At 34.4% G+C, this 17,295-nt stretch overlaps 1 long non-coding RNA gene across 1 annotated transcript; it reads left to right on the top strand.

Moving 5' to 3' along the window:
• The first annotated feature begins 1,696 nt into the window (after nucleotides 1-1,696).
• LOC113112200 (uncharacterized) lies at nucleotides 1,697-2,548 on the top strand. The gene is made up of 4 exons (XR_003293396.1): nucleotides 1,697-1,744; nucleotides 1,834-1,929; nucleotides 2,128-2,174; nucleotides 2,253-2,548. It is a non-coding gene; the product is annotated as an uncharacterized LOC113112200 (long non-coding RNA).
• Nucleotides 2,549-17,295: the final 14,747 nt, after the last annotated feature.

Here is a 17,295-nt window from a genome sequence, read left to right as displayed (position 1 = left end):
TTTTGCTGTTTTTATGTGATTTTTTAGTATCTAGTTTTGTGATGTTCAGAGTAGATCTGTTTATCTGAATATGCTGTTTGTCACCGTTGTTGAGATTCATACACTGATTCTTGTTATCTGTGCGTGCCTAAAATACAGACTCTTTAATTAAAAAAAAAAAATCTGAATCACTTGCAAGAGATGGCTACAAAATGAATAGAAAATGCAGACGCTTTCATTGTGGGATCAAAGCTGTTACAATCAATAATGATCAATAGTCTTAGAGAAGTGAGTTCAGTGATTGACGTCAAGCAACTTTTACATTAAAACATAATCATCAACACCAGATGATTTTTGCTCTTGGCTTGACACACAAATTTGAAAATTAAGAAGTTGCAAGCCAAGATCCCAACTAAAGCAAACACTGACCACTATAATGGTGACACACAAATTGTGATTTTCTCGGTTGGTGATTCTGCTTGTTAACATCAGGTGTCTTAAATAATGCTCAATCATAACTCAATTAACTTCTTAATTATCTCATTAACTTCAACTCTGCTTCAGTGTCACTTTTAACTCTGCTTCAGTGTTTATATGAGTCCACACTCAGAGTGTTAAATTAACACTGGAGATTTTGCTGTGTACAGCTCATTTTAGCATCTAAATAGTTAATTTTACCACATAATCTTCATTAACACTTATACTTGCAATTCACAGTAGACAGATTAACTAAAAACAATCTATCTCATTGTAGAACATGAGAACAGTAGAAATAAAGCAATTGTAAATTATCATGGCAGATATACAAAATGTGCATGTAAAAAAACGCTGGTTATGCACACACAATCAATAGAAAATGATTATCATCTCTGCAAATACTGGCAAGATTCCAACTTAATCTCAATATTAAGCATAATTTAACAAGAACAACTCACTTACAGGACGCACACATACATATCATGCTTGTATTGGACTGGCTCATGTTTTTTTTTTTTTTTTCTTCAACTTTACTGCGCAATAATAAAATGGCAACAAGTCTTAAAAGGGGAGCAAACCTTAAAAGGGTCATGCATGCAAACAGTTTGTACAACTATATTCTCATCGTTCATTGCTGAGGTCACTACTTTTCAACAACACATGTATTGCTTTAAAAAAGACATCTAACACAAGTGTCAAGGGACAAGAGCCCAACTAAAGCAAACACTGATCTCCATGATGGTGTTATCATTTTAACCAATAAAACCTCAACATTTAAATATCTGATAATTCTCACTTCTGTAGTCATCTGACAGAAAATAAAGGCAGCCTGGTTATTAATAAGTGGAGCTGGAGATTTAATGTATTTTATTTCAGTTGATTTCATCTAAGGCTGTGTCTGAAGTCAGTTGTAGTTCTTGTGTTTCTCTTTTCTTCGGTGATGTTGATTGTTAACAGCAGGTTTTCAACACTAATGCTCAATAAGCACTTAGTTAATCACTTAATTTTATCATTAACTTTAACACTGATTCAGTGTTACTATAACACTATTTATTAGAGTGGGACCAAATACACTCTGGGGATTTCACATTACTGAGACATGTGATGTCAAGATCTGTGTGTAAAAAAAATAAATAATCAGAAATTAATAAATAAATAAACAGTTTGTCTCTTTATGTTAATGTTTTGGACACAGATGTTCAGAAAACTACATCATCATCATCTGATTCTGTTTTCAAAACTTCTACATCAACATCTATCACATCAGAGTCTCCTAACAAGTTAAAAGGTGCTTCTGTGCTAATATATAAACATATGATCTGATATTCAGCTCAGACTGACCAGATTCACTCATTATTTCCTAAAATCTGTTTTTAGGTTTATATCTGATCATCTCTCTGGTTCTGGTTCTTCTGGTTCTGATCATCGTTGGTGTCTTGTTACTGGTTCTTTATAAGAAGCATCAGTCTCGAGGTAAAACTCCTTTAGATACAGAAACGTTTATAGAAGGTTTAAAATGAATATTTGTTTTATGTTTCACTATATGACTCTTTCACCACCTAATAGCTACAGCTACAAAATACAGATATTTGATGATGTGTGAAAACATTTCCAATATACATCAGTGTTGAAATGTGAAATAATGTTATTAATTTAGACTCTTTTCTTTAGCAGGCAGTGATTCATCATCTCAGACTGGAGCAGAAAAACATGAAGTGGTTTGTAGAAAACAATATGTTGAATAAATATTAGTCTTCCATAATAGAGCTGTAAATAATTTCTCTGTCTGTCTGCAGGTTTCAAACACTGGTTGTGATTATGAAGAGATTAAAGACACTCACAAACAGTTACCCACAATCCCCTCTGTTTCTCCTGACTGTGTTTATGCCACAGCTCAGTTACCCACAATCCCCTCTGTTTCTCCTGACTGTGTTTATGCTACAGTTCTTAAAGACACTGATGACTCTCAGATCTTCATCACATCTGCTGAGGATCTGAATTACTCCGTGGTGAATTTCCAGAAGAATCCGAACTGTCCTGAAAGTGTCAGATTGAGGAATAATCAGGATTACAGTGAATACGCTGCTGTCAATCATCTCACTGATTTATGAGCCTGATGGCACCATATGAGCTTCAATCTAGAATTTATGATTCTCTCTTGTATAAAATGTCTAGTTATTATCTGCAGTCAGAGCAATGTAAATATAAGAGTATGAATTATTTGTGCGACATGCATGTGAAATATGAGGAAGCTATAGCGAAGTGTTTAATCATAATGAAAAACCATTAGTGGTCAACTTTGTTTTTCAAAAAACTATTAATATATGATATTAATACATTCTATAATGTCACATATTAAGTATATGACCATAAAAATATTACAAAACAAATTTTGGTGGTTAATCCTGAGATATTTTTTATTATGTTTATCTTTGGTTTCGGCTTTTCTTTATTTTTATAGTGCTTTAAACTAAAAAGATTGTGTCAAAGCAACTGAACAACATTCATTAGGAAAACAGTGTGTCAATAATTCAAAATGATAGTTAAAGGCAGTTCATCATTGAATTCAGTGATGTCATCTCTGTTCAGTTTAAATAGTGTCTGTGCATTCATTTGCAATCAAGTCAACGATATCGCTGTAAATGAAGTGATCCCAACTATGCACCTCTGCCTGTAATATAGGTGGATAATCCAGGGGTCAGAAAGTAAAAGTCCTGCCATATGTTTATTCCACCCATGAACCCAGCAGCTGATTTCACCAGAGGAGGAATCAAGTCATTCCTTTCAAGTCACCAACAAGTCTCAAGTTAAATCTCAAGTCCTCAAAGAGTTAAAGTTAATTAGATAATTAAGTGACCAATTAAATGAAGATTGTGCATTAGTGATGAACACCTGCTGTTAACAATCAACATCACTGAAGAAAAGAGAAACACAAGAGCTATAACTGACTTTAAGCACAGCCTTGGATGAAATCAGTTGGAAGGAAAATGAAAAAATGACTTTGTCACCATAATTGTGGTCAGTATTTGCTTCATTTGGCCTCTTTTAGCCTTTTAACAGCTTTGCTAAGTTTGTTTCTAAGCAAATGCATTACTGTTTTACAGCAAGCATTTGTGCAATGCAGAAACAAACTAAGAAATAACTTATGCTTTTGATGCTTGTTTGATCTTGATTCTTATTTATTAACTTATGAAAAAACATATTGTTTTGAATATAATCACACTAGCTTATTGTGCCTAAATATATTTACTGCATATCACTGATCTCTCGTTTCTATAACACCACATATAGGACTACAGAGAGAGACCTAGCACAACAAAAATCAAGGGTCAAGAGCACAACTACGTCAAACACTGATCTCCATGATGGTGGCATCATTTTAACCAATAAATCATCTGATCCTCTGTAATTCTCAATAACAGCAGGTGTTCATCACTAATGCACAATCATCATTTAATTAGTCTCTTAATTATCTCATTGACTTTAACTCTTTGAGGACTTGGGATTTGACTTGAAACTCGTTTGTGACTTGGAAGGAATGACTTGATTCCTCCTCTGGTGAAATCAGCTGCTGAGTTCATGAGTGGAATAAATATATGGCAGGGATTTTACTTTCTGACCTCTGGATTATCCACCTCTGGCCACCAGAGCCAAACCCTTTTGTGAACCACTTCGCTGAAAAGCTTGAAGCTTCACGAGGCTTCATCTCGCCATCACTACTACTGGACTCTGGTCAGTATGTCACACGTACGCTGATATTTCTTATATACTCTGAAAGTTACTTTCATTTTTGAAACCCAGAGCTGAGTTTATCTGCTTGCTTATCCTCCATATGCAGGAACAGGGTTGGTCCCACTACTTTAACACTCACACAGACTGAAAGCTGGAGATTTTGATGTGTGCATTTATGTGATTAAAGATCAGCACACACAGGCATTTACAGATACATGCAAAATCATAATGAATAAACTAATAAAACCACTTAACAGAAAATCTTCTGCCATGTGGTGGAGCTCCAACTGGATAATGAGAATTTATTTATTGTTTTATTATTTATGTTACTGGAATGAGCATTACAGTCTTAATTGCACGTATCAACATTTTTATGTCATATCATCATAAAGAAGTTTAAGCTAAATTTAGTGCTGTTTGTCCTTGTTGGTAAAAATGCATCTCTGTGAAGAAGCAGCAGGTTACCAGAAGTCAGACACATATCACTTTCACTTTGAGACACTAGACAGGCGATGATGATTTGTAACCATAGAAACGAACAAAACATAATCAGAAACCAAGGAAACAGAAACTGAAGATAACAGAACTGACTATAAAATAGAGTCCACATAGCAGAACATAACTGTGACAGTAAAGACATTTAATTGTTTTAATGGTGATTACTTGGTGATTACATTTACTTGGGATCTAGATATTGTATATTCATATTCAAATTCATATGTTCAGATATTCATATAACAAAATATATACAAATTAAAACCTAAATAGGGACATAGTAGTGTACTTACATAAAGTCAGAGGTGGAGAGTCCAGGGGTCAGAAAGTAAAAGTCCTGCCACATTTTTGCTCCACCCATGAACTCAGCAGCTGATTTCACCAGAGGAGGAAACAAGTCATTCCTTCCAAGTCACAAACTAGTCTCAACTCAAATCCCAAGTCCTCAAAGAGTTAAAGTCAATGAGATAATTAAGAGACTAATTAAATGATGATTGTGCATTGGTGATGAACACCTGCTGTTATTGTGCGTTACAGAGGATCAGATGCTGATGTTTTATTGGTTAAAATTATGCCACCATCATGGAGATCAGTGTTTGCTTCAGTTGGGCTCTTGACCTTTGGTTTCTTATGTTAGATATTTCTCTGTAAAAGTACATGTGCTGTTATAAAACAGTGCGATCAGTGCTGTGCAGAAAACCGTTACTAGCTGGTTTTACATGATGAAGTAATTATTAGGCATCAGCCTGTTTATTTCCAAAACAATTTTATGTATTTATTATTTACAAATGTTCAGTTTTTAAATAACCTACCTTGTGGAACCGGTGGTTTAATCACTATAACGAATACATTTCCTAATGTATGTAATATAAATTTTTGAAATCTTTTCCTAATAAGACGCACAGACATCATGACCCAGCATATGAATCTCAACAATGGTGACAATCAACAAAACGCTTCAAGCTGAAGTGCATGCTGGGTAACACCATAGTAAAAACTCAGATTATGCACTGTAGCATGAATAATTATTGTAACCACTGTTGAGGATCATATGATAAGTGCTGATGTCTGAAATCCCGAGCCTGTACAATTTTATTCCCCCAATATTTAAGCATTACAATAATATTTGTTTAATATGACTTTTTTTGTAGTTCAGTAATTGCTGAACATAATTTAACAAACCAAAGAGAGACACCTTCATGAAGTTAATTAAAATGTTTTAGATGAAAAAAGGGCAATTAAATTTTCTACTTCAAGCTTTTAATTCAGCAATGTGTTAATGTTTACTACGTAACACAACCGCAAGTGTTTAAAAGCAAATTACTTTGAATTATTAAAAGGGTCAAGAGCCCAACTAAAGCAAACACTGATCTCCATGATGGTGGACTCACCACAATTATGGTGACACAGTTTTTTTTTTTCTTTTTTTCTTCCAGTTGATTTCATCCAAGGCTGTGCTTAAAGTCAATTGTAGTTATTGTGTTTCTCTTTTCTTCAGTGATGTTGATTGTTAACAGCAGGTGTTCATCACTAATGCAGAATTATCATTTAATTAGTCTCTTAATTATCTCATTGACTTTAACTCTTTGAGGACTTGGGATTTAACTTGAGACTTGTTTGTGACTTGAAAGGAATGACTTGATTCCTCCTCTGGTGAAATCAGCTGCTGAGTTCATGGGTGGAATAAACATATGGCAGGACTTTTACTTTCTGACCCCTGGACTCTCCACCTCTGCATAAAGTATGATGTAAAGTTCACTTAAAGAAAACTTATGAGTATACTTGCAGTATAAAACTACTAGACTAGTAGTTTACTGAGGCTATAATTCAAAGTGAACAATGTATTTAATTAGTAAACTATCAGTATACCTATAATTGCAGTACAAACTACAAACATAGATGTAAACTAGTAGTGTGCTCAAAGTTTGTTACTGTTACTTAAAAGTATATTTTTATATTCTAAAAAGTGGGCCAATTTAGTCCCAAGGAGTATTGAAACAGTACACTTACAATTATACTACTAGAATGCTGATATATTTGCTACATAAAGAATACTTCAAATATACTTGAACTTTACTCAAGTTTACTTAATAAAATAAACTTGAATTATACTACTTTTTTGGTAAAGGTATGGATCAGCAGCCAAATCTCTACTTGCAAGACTTATATAATACAGGCTATAGCATTAAGATTATGCTTAGGAGCAGTAAAAACATCGCCAGTATGTGCATTACAAGTGGAAGTGGGAGAAATGCCACTGGGCATTCAACATAAACAACTGCTGGTAAATTATTGGATTAATCTAAAGGGAGAGATGAACATCCTACTATTAGAGTACTGCAAGCTAGCTGGGAAAAGGAAAGGGTGCCAAAGTTTAGTTTTGTATGGATAGGAGATGAGACAGCTAGAGATTAGGCAGTGAGCGAAAACAGTTCTGCCCAAGTAAAGAATGGCCTGACTTTCCTGTATAGAAGACTCAAATTATGGAAGTTGACTTTAAATTACCACAAATCAAAACAGTAAATAGTAGTATAGACCTTGTAGCTGAATACTACAGATATGTGCATGATAATTATAGAGACTATATTCAAATGTATACAGATTGGTCGAAAGATCTTGGAACAAGAAGGACTGTATCAGCCATTTTTATAGATAATCAAGCAGGTGAGGAAAGCAAATCACCACAGATGATCTGAATGTGTTTACAGTTGAGTTATATGCTATCATGATGGAATGGATAAGAAAGAAGGACAAAATAATGAAAGTTTTAATTGGAAGTGATTCATTGTCAGCACTGTACAGTCTCAGGTATGTCCAATAGCCAGCAGGACCTGTTATATGCAATATTGACAATATATACAAAAGTAAAGGGAACATGTAATGACATTCGACTGATCGGGACTCCAGCTCATATAAGGATTTTGGGAAATGAGAGAGTGGATAAATTAGCTAAAAAAGCAATTAAAAAAAGAGAATACTGAAGTAAATATAAAGATGTCAAAATCTGAAGCCATGAGAGAATGGCAACATCATTTTGAGAAGCTAAAGGAAGACATTTTTATGCCATTCAAAATAAAGTTGGTACAGAGAGGAATTGGGCAGGGACTAGGGAAGACGTAATAGTGATGACAAGATTGAGAATAGGACACATTGATTCAAATAGTACTGTTTTTTTTTTTTTTTTTTTTTTTTTTTTTTTTAATTGTCAGACATTAGGAACCATAGAACATGTACTTTTAATTTGCTAATAAAGGTAAGTTAAATTTAAGAAGAGCAGAGGAGAAATATGATGGAAGAATTAAGAAGAGATGGGTTGGCAGACAAGTGGAGTGATTAGACAAAGCAAGAAAATTATTTCTAATTTCTTAATAAGAACAGGTTTGATTAGGAATATATTACAGAGGAAAACAAGCAGGAGGAAGTAAACTGGAATAACATTGCAGGAGAATAATCCAAAAGATGGCAGTAATGCAACACTCTTGGATGCAAGCGCTATTAAAACTCAAAGAAGAAGAAGAAGAATTCTGAGGCCCAGAAAACCCCGGAGCACGAGCTGATCACCTGTCTGTTGTGTGTGCTTAGAAACATGCAGTTCAAACAGAATTAATTAAGGGATCAAGCCATATTGTGCTTTCGGTTTTAGTTCGTTTGACAGATACAGTACTGTGATCCAAGTTTTAGGATGCAGCCAGAGTATGTTGCTAATTAAGACTCTAGACATTTTCAACAGAGAGACAAATAATGAGCAGGGGCAGAGTGGCCATCTGGAGGTTCTGGAGAAGTCCAGAATAGCCGTCCATCCATCGGTTGTCAGCCTGCTGGTTCATCATCAAAGAAAAAGTGTCAGATAAAGTGACGCTGACAGCTGACAAAAGGGGGTGCTAATGGAATCTATTTTTGCTTATAAAGAAAACGAAACTGCTGTATATGGCCTGAAATGTCTTTAGTACCCTCAGGATTATTTTAGACTCGAATGATGAATTTTAAAATATATGAAATGTAAGTATCGTAAAGATTGCTTTCAGTTTATAATGTTAATGCCATCTCCAACTAGGAGAGGTTGCCAGCTGCTCGCCATATTAATTTCAGTATAGTAGGACATGCCCTCTAATGTAAACAGGTTCAAGTGGATACTTATATGTTTGGGGTTGTTTGGAAATCTGTTATTTAAATTGCCATCACATTACTACGCACAAACAACGAGGATGCCAGATTTGCACTTGCCTCAAATTGCCTCCAAAAATGCATAGTCAACAAAATATTTTTTTTTTTTTTCAAAATGCATGACAGAACTGTTTGCACTGAACTATGTCCATAGGGTTTCCGCGGGTCCTTAAAAACACTTAAATTAAATCGTTTCAATTTAAGGCCATGTAACATTCTGCTCTTTCTATAGATTTAAAGTATTTTAGTTCATACATTACTATATTTATTTAAATCCCCTACTGAAAAAGAAAAGAAAAAAAAACACATTATTTGTAATGGTGTTACTGGTTATAATGACATTTTATTTGTTTTACTGGAAACTGTAATGGTGACTGTTGGTCTCTGTTTTTAATTTGTCGCTTTCTGTTGGTGGCTTTTGTTAAAACCACTAAATCCTAATTTATATCCCAACACACACTACATGATACCATTATTTAATAGTTTTAATGGTTAAAAGTTGATGGTTTGTAGTGGTATTTGTAGTGGAAATCATTCAAATTTCAGTGATGTTTTCTAGTGATTTTGTTAGCAGGGTCACAATGGGTCTTGTGATGTTATTTGCCATAAATGTGACAGGAATGCTGTAATATTGTGAAATAGTAGCGATTGTTTGTAATTGTGGTGGACCTATTTTGGAGAAAATCCAGGTCAGTTTTTCACTCCCAGTCCGTCTGTGATGACGAGTCACTGTGGAAATGGATGCTGAGGAGGATGCAGATTCTTTCTTCTTCTTTTGTTCAATGGTCGTTTACATGTTTAGTGCATATTGCCACCTAATTGATGGTTGTGAGTTAATTTTTCTTTTTTCAGTTTAATCTCTAAGCCCTGAAAAAAAAATATTGTTTGTTTGATGCTAATTATATATTTTCATATCAGATATGTATTTTTATTATAGAAATACGTTATAGAAAATGCAGATCCATGTGTGAGATGATAATATAAAATGTGTATATATATATATATATATATATATATATATATATATATATATATATATATATATATATATATATATATATATATATATATATATATAATGTATGTAATATTGTCTCCAATCGGTCACGCCCCCTGGACTCTGGTCAGCAGGTCACATGTGCGCTGATAGTTCTGAAGTGAACAGAGAGCAAGTTGCATAGAAACAAACAAAACATAAACCAAGGAAACTGAAACTAAACAGAGCAGAGAAACAGAAACTGAAGATGATTTAATTCAGTCAAACTATTTTAAGCATGAATATAATGATTTTATTTTAGCTTTGTTTAAGCATAAATAATTACCAGTAACTCATAATTCATTTGTGATGGTTCTTTCACAACAATGAATGTAATACTGAGATACATCTGTGAACAATGTGAAATTATCTTGTTATAGAGGATTTTAAGCATCACCTAATGATGCACAGATATCAGTACTCTACATACAAAATATAATGGTGACACTGAACAACAAAAATTATCAACTCTGAACATTATTCCAGAAACACAAACTGCTAAAAGTGAACCAAAAATAAAATAAAAAGTACGCTATAAAAATATGACAAAATAGGGTTTCACATTAACAGATATAAATTAAGATAATGTTATAGTTATGTTATATACGCTGAAAGGACTTGTACAGCCAATTTGACTGTGCTTAATTTAAGTCAACTGAACTGCAGTTGAAATACTGCAGGTGGATTATTATTATAATTTTTTTTTTTTTTTTTTTTTTGCAGTGTATAAAAATAGGCTACAGCAAAAGCTATTCATGCTGATACACAGTTTTTGCTTTGGTTAAAAGCATTCTGGGAGTGGAATCTGAGAGAGAGAGGTTCAAGATTCAAGGCTCGAGAAAATAAGAAAAACAAGACAACTGCATGCTTTTTTATGTTTTTATTGCTGCTGTCTGAAAGTGATCTGATTCTGACAGTCTGAGACAGGCTCTCGTTAACATGTAAGATACATGTAAGAGCAAAGGACATGAGATGAAACATCTTTATGATGACATGTGGCAAAAATGTTATATACATTTGCATTTAACACTTGGACCAAAGGTTCAATAGAGACAGTAATGCCCATTGTAGTAAAAGACAAAAAAAAAAAAAAAAATACAACAGTGATCGAGGTCGAGGGTTTTCTGTATTAACAGGTTTTAGTTGAACTTATTTAAAGCAAATTTTTAAATGAATCTGTAAAATGTTTCATGTAGTTGTGCTTCTGCTTCTCGTTTCTGTTCTTGTTTCTTTTTTCTTCAGCGATTCTGTTCATTAACCGCAGCTGTTCATCACTAATGTTCAATCATCACTCAATTGTCTCATTAACTCTAGCACCACTTCAGTGATTCTATAAAACTCTATAGTGCTTTATATAAACACGCAGCAGTGTTCATTTAACAGAGGATTGTGCAATTTTCAGGTGTAAACACTTTCAAAGGTGTTTATTTGGAAAATAGTGACAGTGTTAATTTATATGTTATTTACAAAATGTAAATTTGGCTGTATACAGTTTTAAATGCTTTAAATCTTTAAATTAATGTGCTATTTTGTTCATTCTGGGCTCCTGGCAGCAAATATGTTTGTACAGATAACATGGTCTTTATTAACAGGAGGATGTTCCTTTCCACTGGATCTGTAACACGTCCTGAACGCTGCATCGCCTCCAAAATCCTGTTCACTCAGTTTCCCTTAGGAAGGAAAAAAAGGAAAACGATTATAGGTATACACACAATTTATTCATTGTCTTTAGTATAAAATCATAAAATAAGTCATAAAAGAAGTATCAAATCAATGATACACTAAGAATCCTTAAAATCTTACAGAGTGTTTCCTGTGTATTATATGAATTATAATTATTTTCTTAATCAACAAATTGTCTTTCCCCCTTGTTAAAAAATAAATGTATTGATGTTTAATTGTGACATCAATCCTTATTGTCGTAATGATGCTTCAATTTATTTATTTTTTCTCTAAAAACCATGCTGTTTCAATTATTATTATTAGTATTGTTACTCCGTTACATGGCCTGTTATGAGTGTAATATGAACTCATGGTTAGGCACAGATTTTGCTTGAATTGTTAATAAACATTGAATAAAGTGTCTCAGTATGGAAGGAGTTTAGGAAAATGTCATATTGTAGGAAGCAGTGATTAAAAAAGTGATCATAAATCTAATGTTACTCACTCTTCTGAACAGCATTCAATGCAATTTCCCAGATGTTCCATGATGTCAGCAAAAAGATCCATGCAGTCGAAGCACTTTTTAATGTTTTCTTCCCCACTGCTGTCATGACATCCGCAGCTGCATCCGTTATCACAGTTGTCCTCACAGTTCTCACATCCTTTCCTGCTGTTCCCACAACCCATGACTTACAAGTTTACCTTAATCTGAAACACTGATCTGATTTGGAAATATTCACAAATCCTAAAACATCAGAGTTTGATTTAAGTGATAAAAGGTCCTTCAGGAGGACAATCACCATGTGCCGCAGGGATTTCTGATCAACATTTGCCCAGACTTTAGGTTATTTATAGCCTGGCCACTTTACGGGTGACTGTAAAGTCACGTATGAATATTAATAATATATGAATGGTTTTAGTTTCTGTAAATGCATCATTACTGCGTGTAAGACATTACCTTATCTTGGGTGGTGCAGTTTAATAACTTTATGGACTGTAATTTATAGTTGTTTTATTGCATGTATGACATCATTCCAGTCAGATAAAGGCATCTTCTTCCAGTAAGTGTATAAATTAGTGCAGATGATAGAGGTAGAGGTTTTATCTGACATCCGTGAGAATTCCCATTATTGTCTATCACATTGTATGAATGGGTTCTTCTTCCCAGAAAACAAAAAAAGATTCTTATCCGTTTTATTAGCCCTATAAACCGTTTAAACTGTTTGTCTTTATGACATCACACCGAATTTGAAAAGGTGTTAAAATATACCTTCTATGACACCAGGCTCTATTTACGGAATTCACATTATATGTTTTAAAATAAATATAGGGGTAAAAAATAAATGTAATATTCTCATGGTATTTAACTGAATGACCACTGTCTGCTGGAGCAGAGAAAATTATGATCTTCATGTATCTCTCTCTCAGATCCTGGATCAGCTCAAATGAAGACTCATGATGAATTACCCACAATCCCCTCTGATGAGCTCCTTTACCATGCGGTCAGTTTCCAGAAGCATTGTTAAAATGACCCTTTTCTCTACAAAGTAATTTGTGGTTTGGTGTTTAGAGAGGACTGCTGTCTGTTCACTGCTCTGTGTGTGCCCTTTAAATGCAGAGTATGAATTCTGAGTTTGGGACACCATACTTAACTGTATGTCACTTTCACAAAAAAGAGAGAAATATCATTACGTAAATGCCACCATAATGCTTCAATATTAAAGAATTAACAAACAAGCACTGGAGTTCAGATTTCTATATGTGTTCACAAATTTAAAATTCACTCCCTGTAAATATTAGAACCATGCTTATTTTGTGTATGCTGTAGTGTCACTGGGATTATTCAAAACCTAAACATGTAGAAAAAAAGAGAAAACATTATTTGAGATACAATTAAACCAGATCATTATAACTATATGTTCTTCACAATTTACAAAACTCTTTTCTCCACAACACCACACACAGAGAGAGATCCATCACCACAACTCAAGGTTCAAGAACACAACTAAACCAAACACTGATCTCCATGATGGTGGCATCATTTTAACCAATAAAACATCAACATCTGATCCTCTGTAGTTCTCAATGACAGCAGGTGTTAATCATTAATGCACAATTATCATTTAGTTAGTTACTTAATTATCTCATTAACTTTAACTCTTTGATGACTTCTGTTTTGACTCAAGACTAGTTTGTGACTTGGAATGAATGACTTTTCTTCCCCTGGTGAAATCAGCTGCTGACTTTATGGGTGGAACAAAAATATTGCAGGACTTTTACTCTTTGGCCTCTGGATTACCCACCTCTGCATAATTATAAATACAATAGTGTTTAATTGAGTTATTAATTATTTGCATAGTTTCATTTGTAAATGAAAACACAACACAGCTCATTTATCATCACATCACATTAAAACCTTATTGCCATTATTGTCAGATAAATGATAAATGAGGCTGTTGTGTTTTCATTTACAAATGAAACTACATTTTGTGCCAGGTCTAAGCAAGTTTCTGATGGGGCTTTAGTCCCGTCAAGCACCACCCTAGAGCCGGAAGTCCAGAAGCCAATGCATATGCTTAATAAAATAATTTTATAAAAACATATTTCATAATTTCATAATTCAAAATAAAATATTAATGAAAACATATCTGATAATCCCGGGTTGCTATGGTCACATGGTTTGTTTATGCATTAAACTTGTGGCAACAAGAAAAACATGTCATTCCCTCAACATAAGAAGTCGTAGACACAAGAAATGGATGTCATTCCCTAAACATAGCATCTCGAGGCCACCACGTAAGGGTGTCATTACTTTGAAAAAATGATCTTTTGACCACGACATAATATGACATTCCCACAAATTAATATATCATGGCCACTACATATTATGGCGTTCCCACAAGTTATTATGTTGTGACCACGGCAAAACTAATTGAACCGACCATGTTTTATAAACATATTATATAGAGCACATGAAGCCTGTATGATCTCTCAGTATCAGACTCTGTATCCTCCAGTAGGTGGCGCTCTTTCAGTGTGATTAATGTGATATTCAGTCAGTGGTGATGGAGGGAGGAGCCAGTAAACCTGCTCATTACTGATTAAGAGCTGAATAAAGAGGAAGTAACTAAAGCAGACAGATGTAGAGACAGAGAGATTCACACAGAGATCATTCAGCAGAAAGAAGACTGAACTCAAGTCACAATGAAGATCCTCCTCATCTTCTTCACTTTCTACCTGATCTCAGGTCAGAGCTTTTCTCTTTCATCACGGCAGTAATGATGCTGTTTTCTGTTAATCAGCTTTCTGATCACAGTATTCATCTGATTGACAGCTGCAGTGAGATGCTTCAGTGTCACTGGATATTCTGGAGGAAGTGTTCTTGTTGATTCGGGGCAACTGTGGTACAGCGACTCAGTTAAATACATGGCCAAATTACCGGAGTGGAGAACAGTAATAAATGATAAGAAACATGATAAATGGATACATAACGGAAATTTCACATTGTTTCGAAACAAAGAGGGAAACCTCATGATCTACATCAGAGATTTGAATGAACATGATGCTGGAGAATACTGGATTGGTGTTCTTTACAAGTGGGGTATAGATATGACTTTACATGTGGAAGACGGTCAGTCTTTTTCAGATTACAATTTCTGAATAGTAGAACAACTGAATATTTTAAAGCCTTTACCAAAGTAAAATATATTTATCTTTTTGAATGACAGATTTATATGGTAAAGTGACAAAGAGAGTGATGGTGAATATTGGAGAAACTGCCAATTTCAGTTGTAAATATACACAAAATCATATCAATGATATCAAGATCATACTCAAAGAAGGAAAAGACTCCATTGAGACGATTTACAGCAGATGGAAGACGAACAAAAGATTCAGAATTTCTGATGACAAACATAAAAATGTCTTCCATATGAAGATTTTTACTGTGAGACCAGATGATGGAGGAGTTTATCTGTGTGGAGTTTGGATCGACAGACACTCGTACAGTTACTACATTAGTATTAATACTGTTGACCTGCACATTAGTAGTAAGTCAAATAAATTCTCAATCAAATCGCATTTAAAAGTTTATGAAGTTTGAATTTGAAGCAGAATTGATTTGATGTGATATTTGTGAGGAAAAAACTAAACTATTATTGTTTATGTTGTATACCAAATGCTGAAATATTTTAGAAGCATAATAATTAATATATGTCTTTATTTAAAGTGGCTCCAGTAGTGAGACATGAAGGAGAATCTGCTGAGATCTTCTGTCCTTATGATTCAATCTATAAATCAAAGCCAAAGTCTCTCTGTAAGGGGAAGTGCTCCACTAGAGACAGAAATCCTCTCAGTGAGACTGTGAGAGAAGAGAAAGAGACCAAGACTGACAGATTGACTCTGAAAGATGACGTCACTGCAAGTGTCTTCACTGGGACCATCACTGCACTGACAGCAGAGGATGCTGGGAAATACTGGTGTGCAGTGACATTAGAAACAGAGCTCAATTATCTTCACACTCATCTGATGGTCATCATGAACGAGGGTGAGGAAGGTCTCTTCATCTGAAGATGTCAAACTCCGGCTGTGAATTGATCTTCTTGTGTTTGTAATCATTTCCAGAGCTGAACTTGACTAAGTATGAAGGAGACAACGTGTCAATCCAGTGCAAACATCAGGATGAAGATCAGAAAAGCTTCTGCAAAGCACATGAAGCCTCCATGTGTGTGAAGGATGGAGTTTCATTGCAGATGATCAGAGATGATCGATTCTCTTTCAGTGATGAAGCATCTGCTGGAGTCTTTACTGTGAACATCACTGATCTGAGAGAAGAGGATTCTGGGATATACTGGTGTGGAGATCACGTCATCACTAAAGTGACCCTCACTGTTAAAACAGGTAAGAACATTTTAGATAAAATGAATATGTGTTTTTTGACTATGTTCATGATTGTTACAAAAACATCAGAACAGCTTTACACTCTCTTTTTATTCCTTCATAAGTTTTATACATTGTCTGTTTATGTCTGTACATGCTTTTTCTCTTTAGTTACTGTATAACTGTGTGTTTGTTTCATTTCAGATTTCACCTTGCTCAACATTATTTGTGTTTCTTCAACTCTAATGCTGATTGGTGGATTCTCTCTGATTATGTGTAAACTGAACCTAGATTTGTATTATGTTTGTATTATGTTATATAAAGCAGATAATAATCACTACCAAATCCCTAAAATAAAGGCCCGAACCTATTGTCTGTCCAAATGAGGGCAACCCAAAATATCTTCAATGGGAGGTTAATGTCAGGTGTGTTGTGAATGGGGACAGATGAGACTGGTGACTGATTAAATTATTGTGTATCGTCAGTTTATTCTCCACATTCTGACTCTAATTCTGGAGCAGAATCACTTTTCATCCTCTGACAAGACTCTCTACATGAAGTTTTCAGAAGTGTGATGACTGTCATGCATGATGGTACACTCATCTCTTGATGATACACTCATCTTGCAGCTTACAGAGAGTTGTGTTTGAATATTTTCAAACTGTGTGTTAAAGATCAACCAACGTGCTCTCCAGCTTGCGGTTTTCTTTGCTGTTCTTTGCGTCATAACCAAGAAGCCCTTTAGCCACGTGCAGGTGTGATAAAAACAGGATACGGTTTCTTAGATGCCAATGGACAGAGAAGTTTCCATTTCACAAAAACATGCTTATGAGTCTTATTGCATGGAAATATAATAATAGATCAGGTTAAAT

The sequence above is a fragment of the Carassius auratus genome, chromosome 12 (genome assembly GCF_003368295.1).
Source record: "Carassius auratus strain Wakin chromosome 12, ASM336829v1, whole genome shotgun sequence".
In the NCBI taxonomy this organism is placed as follows: domain Eukaryota; kingdom Metazoa; phylum Chordata; class Actinopteri; order Cypriniformes; family Cyprinidae; genus Carassius; species Carassius auratus.
The sequence above is the reverse complement of the archived record's forward strand: the minus strand, read 5'-3'. Positions and strand labels throughout refer to the sequence as shown.